This window comes from Paramormyrops kingsleyae, chromosome 11 (genome assembly GCF_048594095.1).
Source record: "Paramormyrops kingsleyae isolate MSU_618 chromosome 11, PKINGS_0.4, whole genome shotgun sequence".
Taxonomy (NCBI): Eukaryota; Metazoa; Chordata; class Actinopteri; order Osteoglossiformes; family Mormyridae; genus Paramormyrops; species Paramormyrops kingsleyae.
In genome coordinates, this window is record NC_132807.1 from 26,436,980 (window position 1) to 26,451,668 (window position 14,689).

The following is a 14,689-nucleotide window of genomic DNA, read 5'->3' on the forward strand; positions in this document are numbered from 1 at the left end:
TGCACAGATGACATATTCACATGCACGCTCGGCCCATTAGAACGTTTCCGCGTTTCGCAGGGAGGCTGAAAGCCCGTCTGTCAGGATGTGAAGCGCGCACCTTAAACGGCGAGAGGCAGCGGAGTCGGCGCGTTTCCGCGAATGCAGACAGATAACGGGGTCGCACAAGATTTCGTCAGGATGTTATAACTGGTGCTGGTAGCGGAACTTGCAGTTCCATGGGAAGCTGTTCTACCTCTTGACAACCGTCGTTTACAGGTGAGTCTTGATAAGACTGTTCGTACGCGCAAGCATGCAGAAAGCTATATGTTTATGGACCGGTGGCAACAGTGCCTCAACAAATAACTGGTTTATTCTTGATAGACTGGAAAACTGAGGGCGAATTTTAAGCAAGTGCAAAAAAAAAGCGAATCGGCAACTTGTTGGGCACTAAACTGTCTGTCGACACTGACGTGTGAAATCTGACTACTTTCAATACACGATTTAATCCTTGACTTCTTTTGTCTACGTTTGTATGCAGATTGTCTATATGCAGGTGATGTATTATTCTGGAAAAAAAAAACTACTAAAGCTTTCAGTTTTCGTGAGTCGAAAGAAAACGACGCACATGCAATTTCTCTTGGCAAGTAGGTATGTAAATTGCACCGAGTGCCTTCTGTGCGGTTTTTCTGTCTACATGCATTATTTCTTCTATGGAGATTTAAGTAATGGTTTAGCATACTTATGTAATTTTTCGTATGAATGCCCAACTTAAAACAATGAATAAAAGACCTTATCTTCCTTCACGACCCTAATACAAAACAAACTTACTGCCTGTGAACGTCTTTGAAAGCTAATGGACCGAACTGGGTAATTGTGTATTACATAATTAAGTAATTATTTTATTTTAAAGCGGTGCGCCTGTAGGCGTCAAGTCGTGCGTTTGTTCTGGATTGACAGTCGTGCATTATACCGTGAGCATGAGGGTGTAATATATGCTTTCACTTTGTGTTTTTTGTAGCGAAGTATCTGTTTTCCTGGAAGCAGGATTATTTGTCCCAGAACTATGTCGGACTTGCGAGTGAAACACCATCAATATACGTATTTTGGGGTGATCATACTTACTTTAACGAATTCAGTTATTTAGACGTGAAATAACGCTTCTCTCGATTCAACGACATTTAGGATAGAATAATATGATATTTTTTAAAGCCATCTCATTAAATCCATCCATTTAATCCATTTTATGCAAAATTAAAAGCAGGAAGCCCACTGTTGCACAAAATATGCATTGTGAAGGTTCCCTTGGACTTAAGACCGTCGTATTTACTTTTTTGACAGGTGCTATTGGTATAATTCTGATGTCTTTGCAATTTCATTACTCAAATACACTAGAATATTTGTGTTAAGGCCCTCTGCATAGAATCATTTCATTCTGATGACAGATATCACTGAAATTCTTATGGTTTCACTCTGATCTTCCCTAATGAAAGTTCCTGACATCTTACCAATAAAATTTACAGGCTGCTTTCACTTTTTTCAACTTTAACAGTTGTGCACATTTGCTATACTCATCAGTAGGTACATTGGTTTGGGTTTTTAATAATACTGGCGAGTAATGCAGCGCAGTTGAAATGTAAGACGGCTTGGTACCAGCATTAGGGTATATTCCACAAAGAAGGATTTCGCATTTAGCTGGGTTAATTTAAGCTAGAAGTCATGACCGTCCACTAAGAGTTTAGGTAAGGAGCATTCCTATTGGACTATCACCAACCTAACTGAACAGTCTTGCTTCATGGAATACCTCCTCCAGAGTTTTCCGTATGTTTAAGGCTTTTGGAGGCACAGTAATGGTTTAACTGCTACGCCCTCTGCAGTCCAAGTTGTGCCCTGCATGCTCCAGGTGTGTGGATGTGGCCTCCTATCCACAACCCTTTCAGGTCGTCCCTGTTTTACACCAGGCCTGTCCGTGTGGTAACTCTGCTGGACAGGAATAGTGTGATGGAAACTCGCTAAACCGAAACTCGCAGGTAGACACATTCGTCTTTGATTTCTGACAAAGCAGTAAGGATTGGAAAAGAAACACATTGAAATTTTAGTTTGACCAGCTGACCACCTGCTTTGGTAAGTCCTTATAATCCACCTTGATTATTTAATGGTGTAAAATGTTACTGCTATTGTCTTTGACTGCAAATCTTTGGGTTTCAGGTGCTCCAAAAACCATTTTCTGCTCAAAATAGTGCCACTCAATGCTTAGCCACATCTATCCATGCATCCATGCATCTTCTAACCCAGTGATCATCAGCTGGCAGACTCCAATCTAATGACCCCCCCCCCCCCCGGTCTGTGAATTTTATTGCCGGCAGACAATTTTTTTTCTTTGGACACCATGAACCTCGGCTTTGTGTTGCTGATAGAATTTGGCCCGTGGGGAGAAATAGTTGGGGAGCCCTGTTCTAACAGCCCTGTTCTAACAGCCCTGTTCTAACAGCCCTGTTCTAACAGCCCTGTTCTAACAGCCCTGTTCTAACAGCCCTGTTCCCACCTCTTATCCTGCTCAGGGTCACCGCCATTCATGTATTGAACTTTATTTAAATAAGGCTCCACCAAACCCTTTTAAACTGCAGATGATGCAATGAACCCTGGTCAATGTAAAAATGCAGCAAATACTTAAAGCTGCAAGACTGCCGAATCCTCAGTGCGATCAGTAAATATGCGATTTATTTTTCTACTACAGTATATATGAGGAGTTGCATGTTAAATTGTTATACATTTATTGCATGCCTAATTTTGCTTTGAATATGAATGGCAACATGTAAAATTGATGTAATTCTAGGTATAACTAGATTTTAAACTCCAGTCTCATGTGCCACACAAAACTGCTCAGTAAGAATTGTAAGAATTTTTTACAGTTCAGGAAAATTTGACTGCCTGTTAACCATGTATAACTTTTCTGTCTGTGAGGAAGTCGGCATATTTTTCGTGTCATTATGATTATACTGAACCCTCAAGATAAAGACAATTTAGTCAAAAGTGAATGTAGGCTACAGTCATATTTAATTTGTAGCCTTCGGATCTTCAACAAAATGGAGCGTACTGGAATCAGAATGATGGTAGTTTAGTTACAAGTTGTACTTTGTTAATGGTTTTAAAATGAAACAAACTTGGTTTTCCTTGCACCACTCTGATGAATTGCGTTCATGTTTACAATGTCTCCGCACTGAGATTTTGACCGATACAGATCCGCACCTGGTGTCGTCCCCCATGTGATGTGTGCACACCTGTCTGCTCCGGCGAGGTCTAATCCAGCACCCATACACACAAGCTTATTTTGCTGCCAAATGTGACAAAAACAGACAAACACTACACAGCGGGTAACACTTTTCACGCTGGTGGCACAGCTAGTGAATGGCTGATCTAATCGCCTTAAGTACTCGGTTATCCCAAAATGAATATAAATAAATATTAATTCTTGGTGCTTGAGTAACAACATAACAAGAATCCATCTGTGTGTCTTCCAGAGCGAATGATCCAGGGCCTGACCACTGTCCTAGTGACGTTAAGTTCAGTGCTTGTCTGACAAGTACTCTTTCCACAAATGATCAAATAAACACATTGCATAAGTGGCTATGGAAAATAAATGGATGCTAAGCTGAATTGACCCATTGTATCCAGGTTAGAGGGCATCTTAGGGTTAAACCATGTTATGGGCTATATAATTAAATGTATAAACACAGTATCTCCTCTGGATTCATTAAACGCATTAGCCATCATGCTGTTCTGTTATAGGGTGTGCAGAAAAAATAAGACCAAAACCCTGCACTGGATCGGCTATTTATGAACATCAATGAAGATAACGGTAATAAAAATGTCAATAAGAATGCAATTAAACAGCCTCTCGTATACATTTCAATAAAATCACTGAAATTAACACATTTAGGATTTAGGATACGTTAATATGGGGATCAAGGGTTACGAACGGCTGAAACACAGTTTAAACATGAAAAACATGTTATGCTTCATGTGAAACTCTGTTGGACAGACACAAAGAAAGGCAACGTTTGTGTTTTGCACTGAGCCAAGTTGAGTCTGAAGGCGTCATGCATAACCAGGCATAGTCCAGTAAAGAAATGCTGTAACATTACAGGTAAATTTGCTTCCTGAAACTTGCGCGAACTGAAATCTCACAAGTTCTATGCTTTTACTAAGGGGAGAGGATTTTGGCGCCGCCCTGGTGGTGGCGTTACAGGGTGGTGCTCCCAGCATGCAGCTACAGCTCTGCCTTGGTGCTAAAGACTTCCTTCCTATGTCTTGCGTAGAAAAGCCCACGGGACCGGCCCCAGCTTCTGCTGGAGTTCTTCTTTGAGCTGGAATACATTCCACTTAGGGAGTTACTTCCTGTCACCACATCCCTGTCTAAACACACACACATTCATACTCTGCCTACGCAGTTTATTAGTTCTCTCATTCTTCCTTATGTTGTGTGGTCAGATTTTTGGCAGTCAACTTCTAATTAGGAATAAAAAAATGTTTGTGCATTTCCTAAAAGGAGTATTTCTCTGGACGTATTGCCTGAAGCCTTTTGTGTACTGTTCTTAGGCTTGAAATTGGTGGTGTATTGGAATGAAATATATCAGCAATGTGGATGAACCTCTTTAAATATTTAAGGACAGGGGATTGTAACCACATAGTGGCCACATTAATTCCCAGTAGGAGGATGGCTGTTTCCTTAAACCATTGTAAGGTGCTCTGGATAAGAGTGTCAGCTGGTGACTAATGGTAAACTAAGTGTTGACATATTGTGCATATCTATAGACAGCTGGTGATGTAATGGCAAAGCTCATTGAGCTCTCTTCGGGGTAGGGTCATGTGACTTGTAGGGAGTCTGCTTGATTGGACGGATACTGTAGCATATTAAGACAGAGTTAGACTCTGTGGAAAAACTATACAGAGCTGAACCAGAATTAGCAGTGGGTTTGTCATACGATAAGCAGAGTAATGTTCCATTGAGAATTATTCCACAGGTGTTTGCTTTTAGAGACCAAAAAAGACTGTTCTTCACAGGGAAAGCCATAAATTGCTATACTTTCTTGTCATAGTTCACTTTTTACCCCCAGAATGTTCTTAAAGCGCTGTATTACAGAGGAGCTTACTGGTGTTACGAGAGGGACAGATTTATTTAAAATGAATGGGCTGGCAAGTGCTTATCTTCACATCTATCAGGGAAAAAAACATTGTGGCTGCGGGTGGAGCAGAGTTAACCTTTTAGGGAGGCCCAGTGACCGCCTGGGTTTCCTCTTGTATTGTTCCCTACCAAAGATAAAGAAACTTGCCATGACAAAAGTATGGCTGCTCAGTAGGGAAAAAGCGACGCCCAAAATATTCCTTGAATTTAACTAAATATACCTGTGTTTAATTTGGCTTTTGTGGATCTACTGCATATTGATTATAATTATCGTTATTGTTATTATCCCATCTGTCCATCCGTCCATCCATCTGTCCATGCCTGCTTGTTCTATGCAGGGTTGCAGGTGTTCAGAGCCTATCCCAGAAGCGAAGGGCACCAACCCACAAAGCATACGCACACACACCATTCATGCTTACAGAAAATCTGGCAACTGCTGGATCATCTTAGTTTTTTTTTTTTGTTGTCTTAGAACTGTGTGGGGAAACTGGAGAACCCAGAGGAAACCTCAGAATGACACAGGAGGAACATGTAAACTCCACACATGTAGAGCTGGGGCAGAGACTCGAACCCTGGTCTCTAGAGGTGTAAAGCAACTGTACAGCTCCCTAACTGTTATTGAAATTATTATAAATAGCTGCTGTGGCTGCATGGGTTACGATATCTGACATTTAAATACTCTTTGTACACATGTTTGTACACTGAATACGCTTTATTGAATTGTTCAGCTTTAGGTTTGGCCTGTGAGGTTCTACTTCATCAGCAAATTACTTGCCAGTGGTTCAGAGAACTTTTAATTCTCACTGTTTGCCATGTGCTGGGTGTATCTGCATGCTATTTTAATGGCAGCTTCACGTCAACCATGCATAATGGTGTTTAATAATGACAATGGATCTCACATTGAAAAAATGAATACACAGGCCATAATAGTTTCCTTGTTCTGCATAAGTATTCACCCCCCACCCATGTCTGATTTGTTGAACTTTTGAAATATTTTTGCTCAAAATGCCGGAAGGTTTTTGTCAGTTAAAAAAAAAAGCCAGCTGAAATATATCAGTTCATATAATCCTGTAGTGAGGAGTTGCATACAAAAAAATAAACCATAGCTGTAACTGCAGACAAACATGAATCCATGTTTGTCTGCAGTTACAGCTATGGTTTATTTTTTTGTACAGACTTGTGCAGTGCAGTGGTGCACTCCAAATGGAAGTGGCAACACTGTTAAAGATCTGGCAAGATAATTGGGCACCATTAACAGTTCTGATATCTAGCCTCAATTTTGTTCAATTTCAAGTAAGAACTTTGCTTGAGTCATTGATAGATATTGACTTTATGCTTGTCAATCAACTGTGTGTTTTCTCTTGTGCTTTACTCTCATTGTCTTTCTAAAACATGTTTTCTCAGTCTAGTGTTAAATAGGCTGTTGCTGGTTTTTTGGTCTTTCCTATATTTGTAAATGAAAAGAGGCCCCATAATTTTATGGTGACACTTTAATTATTAACAGTAGGCACATAGCCCCATCATACCAGCTGCTTGTGGGCTATCACAGTAGGTTGGGATTGTTGCTTTTCTACAGGGTCCACCGTGTGACTGACAGATATGCCCCAAATGGACAGGAAAGCCATTACATCATCATCATTGCCCGAGTAAGGACTATCACTATTGAGCAGAACGCAAGAAGCAGTCTGGTTAATCTTTTTTCTTCTCTGATGCTAGTCGTGGCAACTGTTGTTTTTTTTGTTGATTGATTGATGTTTTTTAAGTTAATGTCGCACTGTTTGATTTGGTCTATTGACAGTCCTCACCCCTGAAACCACTGTCCTAATTGGACTCTAGCTGCATTTCCTGTGACGTCATAAAACATTGAGTGGCTGTCAAAATCTAAACAAGTAACGCAGTACAAAGCAAACACAGCTGTTCCTCGTGGCTACAGCTGTCTACATTTAAACTCATAAATGTCACCTTTCACTGTAAGAACAAGTGGGAGTGCATGTAAATAGGTTATTACTACAAACAAATCTTTTTGTTTTGTCTGCTTTAATTAAATGTGCTGTGTAGAGGGATGATAATATGAATATACACATGTAGTGTCTGGGCTGCAAGTGTTAAGGTGAAGCTTGTTTTTGCTGCATGGGGGGCACCAGGGGTGGGGGCTAAGCCCTAAGACAATGAAAGCTGTTCCACTGAGAACGCTCTCCTAAAGAAACCACATGCATGAGAAGCTGTGATGTGCAGGAACCGACATGTAAGACTCACAAACAATACGGTTATCTATTATTTACTTCTTGTTCTTAGATATGACCGGCGTGTGTGTGTGTGTGTGTGTGGCTCTGCCCTCTTTGACACGCTGAGATATTACGTAACGCCGAACCAGAGCAGCTGCGTGTAGTGCGGGCCGGAATATTTCATGTACAGATCTGCTCTGGTTTTGGCATATGATCGGCTGAAGGTTACATAAGCGCTCTGCTCTTCGGGATGCGCCTCACTGGGGCACAACGTTCGGTGGGTACTGAGATGGCCTTTTTCTCACGTCCTGGGGTGTTAGTGTGACTCCACTGTGGGTCCGTCCCTCGGTGTGTAAGGGAGGGGGCCAGCCGGGCCTCGGGAAGCCCCCTGGCCCTCATGACATCTGAAGTGGGCTGGTGCCCTGGTGCCGCTGTGCTATTAAAATAGCTCTCTGCCTCCGTACTCGCTTAAGTGGCCCCCTCATTCCCCTAGTGGCACACCCATCCCTCCCGGCCCCGGCCTACTCTGGTGGCCTCTGCCACCGCAGAGCGGAGCGCCTCTCTTCTTGGGATAAACGCCCAGATGCTGTGGTGCCGAAGCCCGGTTGATCCGTAGCCGGCCGGCTAGCTGCGGCCTGTGAGCACTTGCGTGTTTGCGTTGCCATTTTTTCTTTCTCCACTTTTTCCTTTTTTTTCTCTTCCTACCTTATTTATTTATTTCTTGCCCGTGCATTCATTTGTGCCGGAGGCTGAAGGGCGTTGCGTAAGCCCCAAGTGGTTACATACCTGGGGGGGGGGGGGGCAAAAATTAGGCTATTGTCCCTGCTGTCCACTAGGGGGAACTTGCTGGGACAATTAACTGGGGGGAGCATGTAGTCCGTCTCCTCGGTCCAGGGTCCCGGCAGGCATCTGGTGAGTGTGGACAGACAAACGAGCTTCGTGTTAGCATGGCTGCCCCTGGCTGTTTGTGCTCTGTGTGCCATCTGATTGGTGGGACCCTGGGGGGCCTCAGGCAAGCCGCCTCCTTAAGGGGTGGGTGGGGTGTAGGTCAGGCTACCTCTGTTAGCCAACTTCCGGGCTATAATAAGAGTGTCTCTGGCTGGCATACTTTACTCTTCGCCCTTATAGCTACAGGTGCTTGTTACATGTTTGCTTGCGCTGAGCTCGTGGGACAGTCCTGGTTTTGTTTTGTAACATGATCCATAAAATATCGAGCCCGAATTGCTATGACCCTCCGTTCAGCCTGGTGCACTGCCCTGCAGATAGTAACACTGCTACAGCCACAGTCACACGCACAGTACACTCATTATACCCAGTCAAGAGCCTACGTCCAGCTGTAAGCCCATAATAATGACCCAGGCTCAGCCAATCTGATACATCCAACCCTGCTTCTCTACTCTGCCAACTTGCTGCAATCTCTACACCCAGTTACACTGCTACACCCAGTCAACCTGCTGCTACACCCAGTTACACTGCTACACCCTGTCAACCTGCTGCTACACCCAGTTACACTGCTACACCCTGTCAACCTGCTGCTACACCCAGTCAACCTGCTGCTATACCCAGTCAACCTACTGCTACACCCAGTTACACTGCTACACCCAGTCAACCTACTGCTACACCCAGTTACACTGCTACACCCAGTCAACCTCCTGCTACACCCAGTTACACTGCTACACCCAGTCAACCTCCTGCTACACCCAGTTACACTGCTACACCCTGTCAACCTGCTGCTACACCCAGTTACACTGCTACACCCTGTCAACCTGCTGCTACACCCAGTTACACTGCTACACCCTGTCAACCTGCTGCTACACCCAGTTACACTGCTACACCCTGTCAACCTGCTGCTACACCCAGTTACACTGCTACACCCTGTCAACCTGCTGCTACACCCTGTCAACCTGCTGCTATACCCAGTCAACCTACTGCTACACCCAGTTACGCTGCTACACCCAGTCAACCTACTGCTACACCCAGTTACGCTGCTACACCCAGTCAACCTGCTGCTACACCCAGTTACACTGCTACACCCAGTCAACCTGCTGCTACACCCAGTCAACCTGCTGCTATACCCAGTCAACCTACTGCTACACCCAGTTACACTGCTACACCCAGTCAACCTGCTGCTACACCCAGTTACACTGCTACACCCTGTCAACCTGCTGCTACACCCAGTTACACTGCTATACCCTGTCAACCTGCTGCTACACCCAGTCAACCTGCTGCTATACCCAGTCAACCTGCTGCTACACCCAGTTACACTGCTACACCCAGTCAACCTGCTGCTACACCCAGTTACACTGCTACACCCAGTCAACCTGCTGCTACACCCAGTCACCCTGCTGCTACACCTGGAAGCTCTACTAAGTAACACTACTCTGCAACATCCAGCCACATTAATGATGTCGGTGGATGTACGCCTTTCCTTTAAAATCTGCTAGTGTACCGTGAGTGGGTGGATAAAAGGAACAGCTTGGGATGTATTTTTTATGTGCTTTGGCCAAAGAATCTCTTAAGCGGTGAATGACAATAGAGAGGGCTTCAAATGGATGGTCTGTTGTGTTTGGCCTGGTCCAAGGACTCTATGAATGTTTCAGTCATGGGACCAGACTGGAATCTGTCTGCATTGCCTAAAAAGTGGGGGCAACACCATGTGAATAATTTTTCTCTGCTGCTCTTTCATACCAAGACAAGATTGTCAGCCTGAGTAATTGAAACAACAGCTATCCTTCTGCCTTATTTGGATTCCCACTTTATTGTGCGCTTGTTTGCACAAGCTGGCCTGGTTATGAACTCTTATTTAGTTTTGTTCCCATTGTCGCCAGGTGCATGGCAAAAAGCAAAAAAGAGCTAGTCTGTACAGTACACGCCTTCCTGTACCCAGGACAGAGTTGTCAGGTGAGATTTGGTTGCACCGTCCTCCAAAAGGGAAGAGACCCTTGGTAAAAAAAAAAATAGTATAAATGCACTGGAAAGTAAAATAAACTGCGTTGTTAATACTATTGCTGTTGCTGTGCAGTGTGTTTGTTGCTAGGGAATTGAGGCAGAGTATGGTCTTCAAGGGAACTGAGGCAGTGTTTTGTTGCTAGGGAATTGCGGTAATTTTTGCATTGATAAATGGTTAAAGGAGTCTGCTGGTTGCTATGAAATTACGGCAGTATGTTGATTGTTGCGTGACAAAGGAAATGTGTTGCTTGCTCAGAGACTAAGGCAATATGTTAACTGTTCAGTAACAAAGAAAATGTTTTTTTGTCTGTGGTGAAGAGACAATATGCTAATTGTTAGATCACAGGCAGTGTGATGGTTGCTAGGGAACTAACGAGATGTACAAGTGTTTAGAGACAAGTGACAAGAAAGTGGAATGTTTCTAGGGAATCGGGACAATGTGTTTGTTATGTAACTGAGGATATAGAAACACCCTGTAATTGTTTTTGAGTCAGTGTCTCTGATCCATTATTTCTGAGTCAAAGCAGAGTGTTTGGAATTAGTTTGTTTGCTGCTAGATAACAGAGGCAAAGGCAATGTGACTGTTTTTTTAGTTTATTGTGGCAGTATGTTGTTTCTAGGTAACAAGTGTGTGTGTGTGTGTGATTTTTTTTTTTTTAATTAACCAAGGTAGTGTGTGGGTTGCTAGGTAACGTGGAGAGTGCGTGTTTTGTGACAGTGCCAGGAAATTGGGAACGCCAATTTCATGATTTAAGCTCAGGGTTACGCCTGCTTACCTTGATATCCGAAATGGGAAACGTCAGTCCTTATTATCAAACCGCTCACTGTCTGTTGTTCTGCTCTGTTTTCCTGTGGTATGTACAGAACATATACTCTTTTGGGGGGGAAACACTTGGTCATTTCTGATTTTATTTCTGATCATCCTCCTTTATCATTTAATGAGCTTTTTGAATCCTACGCATATCAAGTGCACTTAAGCATTTTACTATATGTCACAATTTAAACATGCAATGGGCTTTTATTCCAATACCTGGGTAGGTTTGCTCATGTGACAGGATTAAGACACTACAGATAACTCTGCTAACTTGCCTTATAATTACAAACATTCTGCTTAAATGGCTGGGATGTGGGCATCTTGGAAAATGTGGCCCCTTGTCTTGGCATAAAATCTGTCCTTCTGACAAGAAATACTTTTCTGTCTCCTTTAGTATTATGTATTAATAATTTCAGATTAATGATTAAGCATTATGGTTCCTCAACACTGAGGGTACCGTAGGACGATTCGTCAGATTAGTATTATTTCCCAGTTGAAACTGGCCTCCAGGACCTCATGTCTACTGACAGGACCTCTGGTTTGTGAAAAACTTGTCTCTTGGTCCCACTGGCCGCAGTACGACTCCTGTGCAAAAAACCTAAACGTCCCGCGTGATGGTGTTCCAGAATGGCCGCTTGACAACGGTGGGTGAGGGTCTTGAGAGTGTTCTACAGAGGGTAGTGAGGTAATGCTTTACTAAGAAGGACTGAGAGGTCTTTTTTGTATCGGAGATCTGGGTTGCTTTGCAGAGGGGTTTGCATTACTACTGCGTAATCAGTGCTGTTGTACAATGTAAGCAAGGTTTTCGAGTTTGGCGCTGACGACTTGTGGAACTCGCTTGCAGCTTCTCCGCTGTTGACCGATTTTAGGGCTTCAGAGCTCTTAGTGGTGCCCCACAGAGCAGAAGGAGGAAGTCTCTGCATTAAGCTGGAAATATAATTCTAAGCTCATATGAATTTTTAATCAGAATTTCAATTATTATGCTTAATTTAATGCAGATAATGGTAGGAAGTGAAGAGGAATGGCAAAGATAACATTACGTTCTAGATATTGTGAGATCAGCATTGTGCAGTCTGTAAAAGCTTAGTCTTTACTGTAATGCTACTGTATGGCTGTGTGGTCTGTTAAAGGGCATTCTTACGTTACAGTAACGTGACAGCAGCACTGTGTGGTCTGTTAAACTGTGCAGTGAAGTCTTTATGTCCCGGTATAATAAGGCCTCTATGTTACAGCAGTGGATTTGGTCCATGCCTATAACTAGCTCTTGTTTTTATGCTTGGGTAACGTTACCACAGTATGGGGGGGGGGGGTACACAGACTGAGCCTCAGCCCAAGGTGACCTGTGGCTCCCTAAGCAGAACGTGGAGAGACTCGCTTCAGTGGGATGTTTCAGGCTGCACTTTCTGTCATTTTGACTTCCACAGGCTTTCCTTCAGTATGACAGTATTCAGTGTTCTGGGGAATCGCTTCAGTTTCTAGGTTTCTACCTGCCTTGGCTAGAGACAGTGGGAATTTTGGCTGTTTTGTGGAGTCCTCAGGAGGCGTCTGGGGAGACGTGTCTGGGTTATGTTTCTTAATCCTGTTCCTTGTGACTCATCCTGTTTTCAGTCCAGCTGACCTCTTTTTTTAACTAGGGTAGACTGAGAGATTTAATGCCCGCCATTGGTATCATCTAACCAAAGCACTGAACCTTTTTTGGTATTACTACTCAACTGTTAGTAGCACCAGAACACATGCCATCTTTATCAGAAACTGCCACCTTTAATAAAAACACTGTAAATAAAGAGTTACAGGACTATCATTTTTTCCCTCTGACACCCCTGGAACCACAGTACAGAATCTGGCTCTTCCACCATTGTACCTTGGAACACACTTACTGTAGCACTCCCCATATTTGACCTGAAGTGGGCTGAGTGCCTAAAACTGTACAAGGACAGGAGCAGCTGAGAAGTGCAGGTCTGGATTCCCCCACCAGCACGTCTCTGCTGTCCAAAGAGAAGGGCTTCGTTTGCTCTGTGGATTATGGTGTCTGTGCTGGACATGTTCAGCCCTGCAGTTCCCTGAGTATGTAAAGCTCGCTGGAGGCCCTGGATCTTGGTGACACATGGATGTGTCAGAGTAGCCTTCCGGTGTTCACCGGCTCCTCGAGACTGGTGACATTATCCAGCAGGATTCAGTGAACCCTGCAAACCCCCCCCCCTCCCCTACTCCTCATTCTCAGCTACGTGGCAGCCCATTCGGCGAGGCATACCCCACGGTGGTCACCCGTGACCGCGTGTCCTGCGTCCTCACACCGGCGCGGTGTCCCACGCACAGGCCTTCTTTATCTTCGGTCCTGAGCAGCTCGCCGGGAGACGGATTCCTGACAGCTCCTTCCATTGGGCAGTTAGTCATGTGTGGAGTCTGCAGATAGATGGGCTGACACTGGGTTTCTGTTTTTTATCTGGAGATAAGCCCAAGAAGGGATGAGTGTAACATCATCTTCAGTTAACACACACACGCCTTACTTTTGACCAGGAACATTGTATATTTCTAATATCTTTATCCATATAGGCTTATGTGTGTGGCTGAAAGCTATAATACATCACAGCATTTTTCATTCATTTTCTTTACCACATTACAGTCAATATTCCGCTCCTGCTCGACCTTGAAGATGTTCCTAACCTCTGCTTGGCAAACAGGGAGTAACTCTGTGCTTTTCTCTGTGACTGGTACTTTGTCATCGGGATGGGTGGACGAAACCAACCAGGAACGGCATCACCTTGCAGCTGAGGTTTTCACTTCATTTTGTTTCACCTCCTTCTCCAGCGATATTAGACTAAACTATATCGGTTATGGACTGAATTTTCCAGGTATGCGGAAGGTTTGGTCGCGATAGCCTGTCCCATTTTCGCTGACGGCACAGCGCAAAATTCTGAGACCAGCTTTTCTGTCGTGCCATGCCAGAGATGTTTTTTTTTTCTTTTCTTGCCCAGGGCCAGTTTTTTGCAGTGTAAATGCGCAGAACAAGTTCCGGATTGGGAAGAAGTCCGGCACCGACACCAGCATCGCGTCAGTGGAAAAGAGGCTTGTTTTTCGGATACTACCTGAGGGCAAGCTAAGCTAATTATTAGCATTTCTGCTTCCCGCTCTTATACCAGGTAGCTGTCTGTGGCCAACTTTATGCTAATTTCACGCTAATGTGTTGAGGCCCCATCTGTGGGTGACTGGCAGTGCTTGTGTTTTGTGTCATTAGCGAGTGTTACAAGCACTCCTTAAAGGAGAGTAATTGTCCTCTCCAGCAGCTGCTGCGGATACTGGAAGCGATTAATGCTGCTAATGATTTTGACGATGAGAGCCAGATCAGAGCAGGCTAACGAAAGCTCTCAAAGCTCTTGTGAGAACCCACGTGTGGTTTTTTTCACCATGGTGTCGCCTCATCCTTGATTGGAGATGGCTGTTCTTGTGCAAAGTCATCCAGTGTTGCAGGGTGAGGCCCCGCAGAGCTGACCTTTGGCCTGGGACGGCGGCCGAGGGGCAGGGTGAGAGGAGGGGAGC

At 44.2% G+C, this 14,689-nt stretch overlaps 1 protein-coding gene across 6 annotated transcripts in view; it reads left to right on the forward strand.

Moving 5' to 3' along the window:
• LOC111832687 (adenylate cyclase type 2-like) overlaps positions 1–14,689 on the forward strand; it is a 56,082-nt gene continuing 41,393 nt past the window's right edge. For 2 of the 6 annotated variants that reach the window (XM_023790322.2, XM_023790327.2), the window contains exon 1: positions 1–258. The gene's annotated coding sequence lies outside the window, so the exon portion shown is untranslated. Of the gene's footprint in view, positions 259–520; positions 631–14,127; positions 14,293–14,689 lie in introns of all 6 variants that reach the window. The other 4 variants (XM_023790326.2, XM_023790329.2, XM_023790324.2 and 1 more) reach the window with 3 other exon arrangements.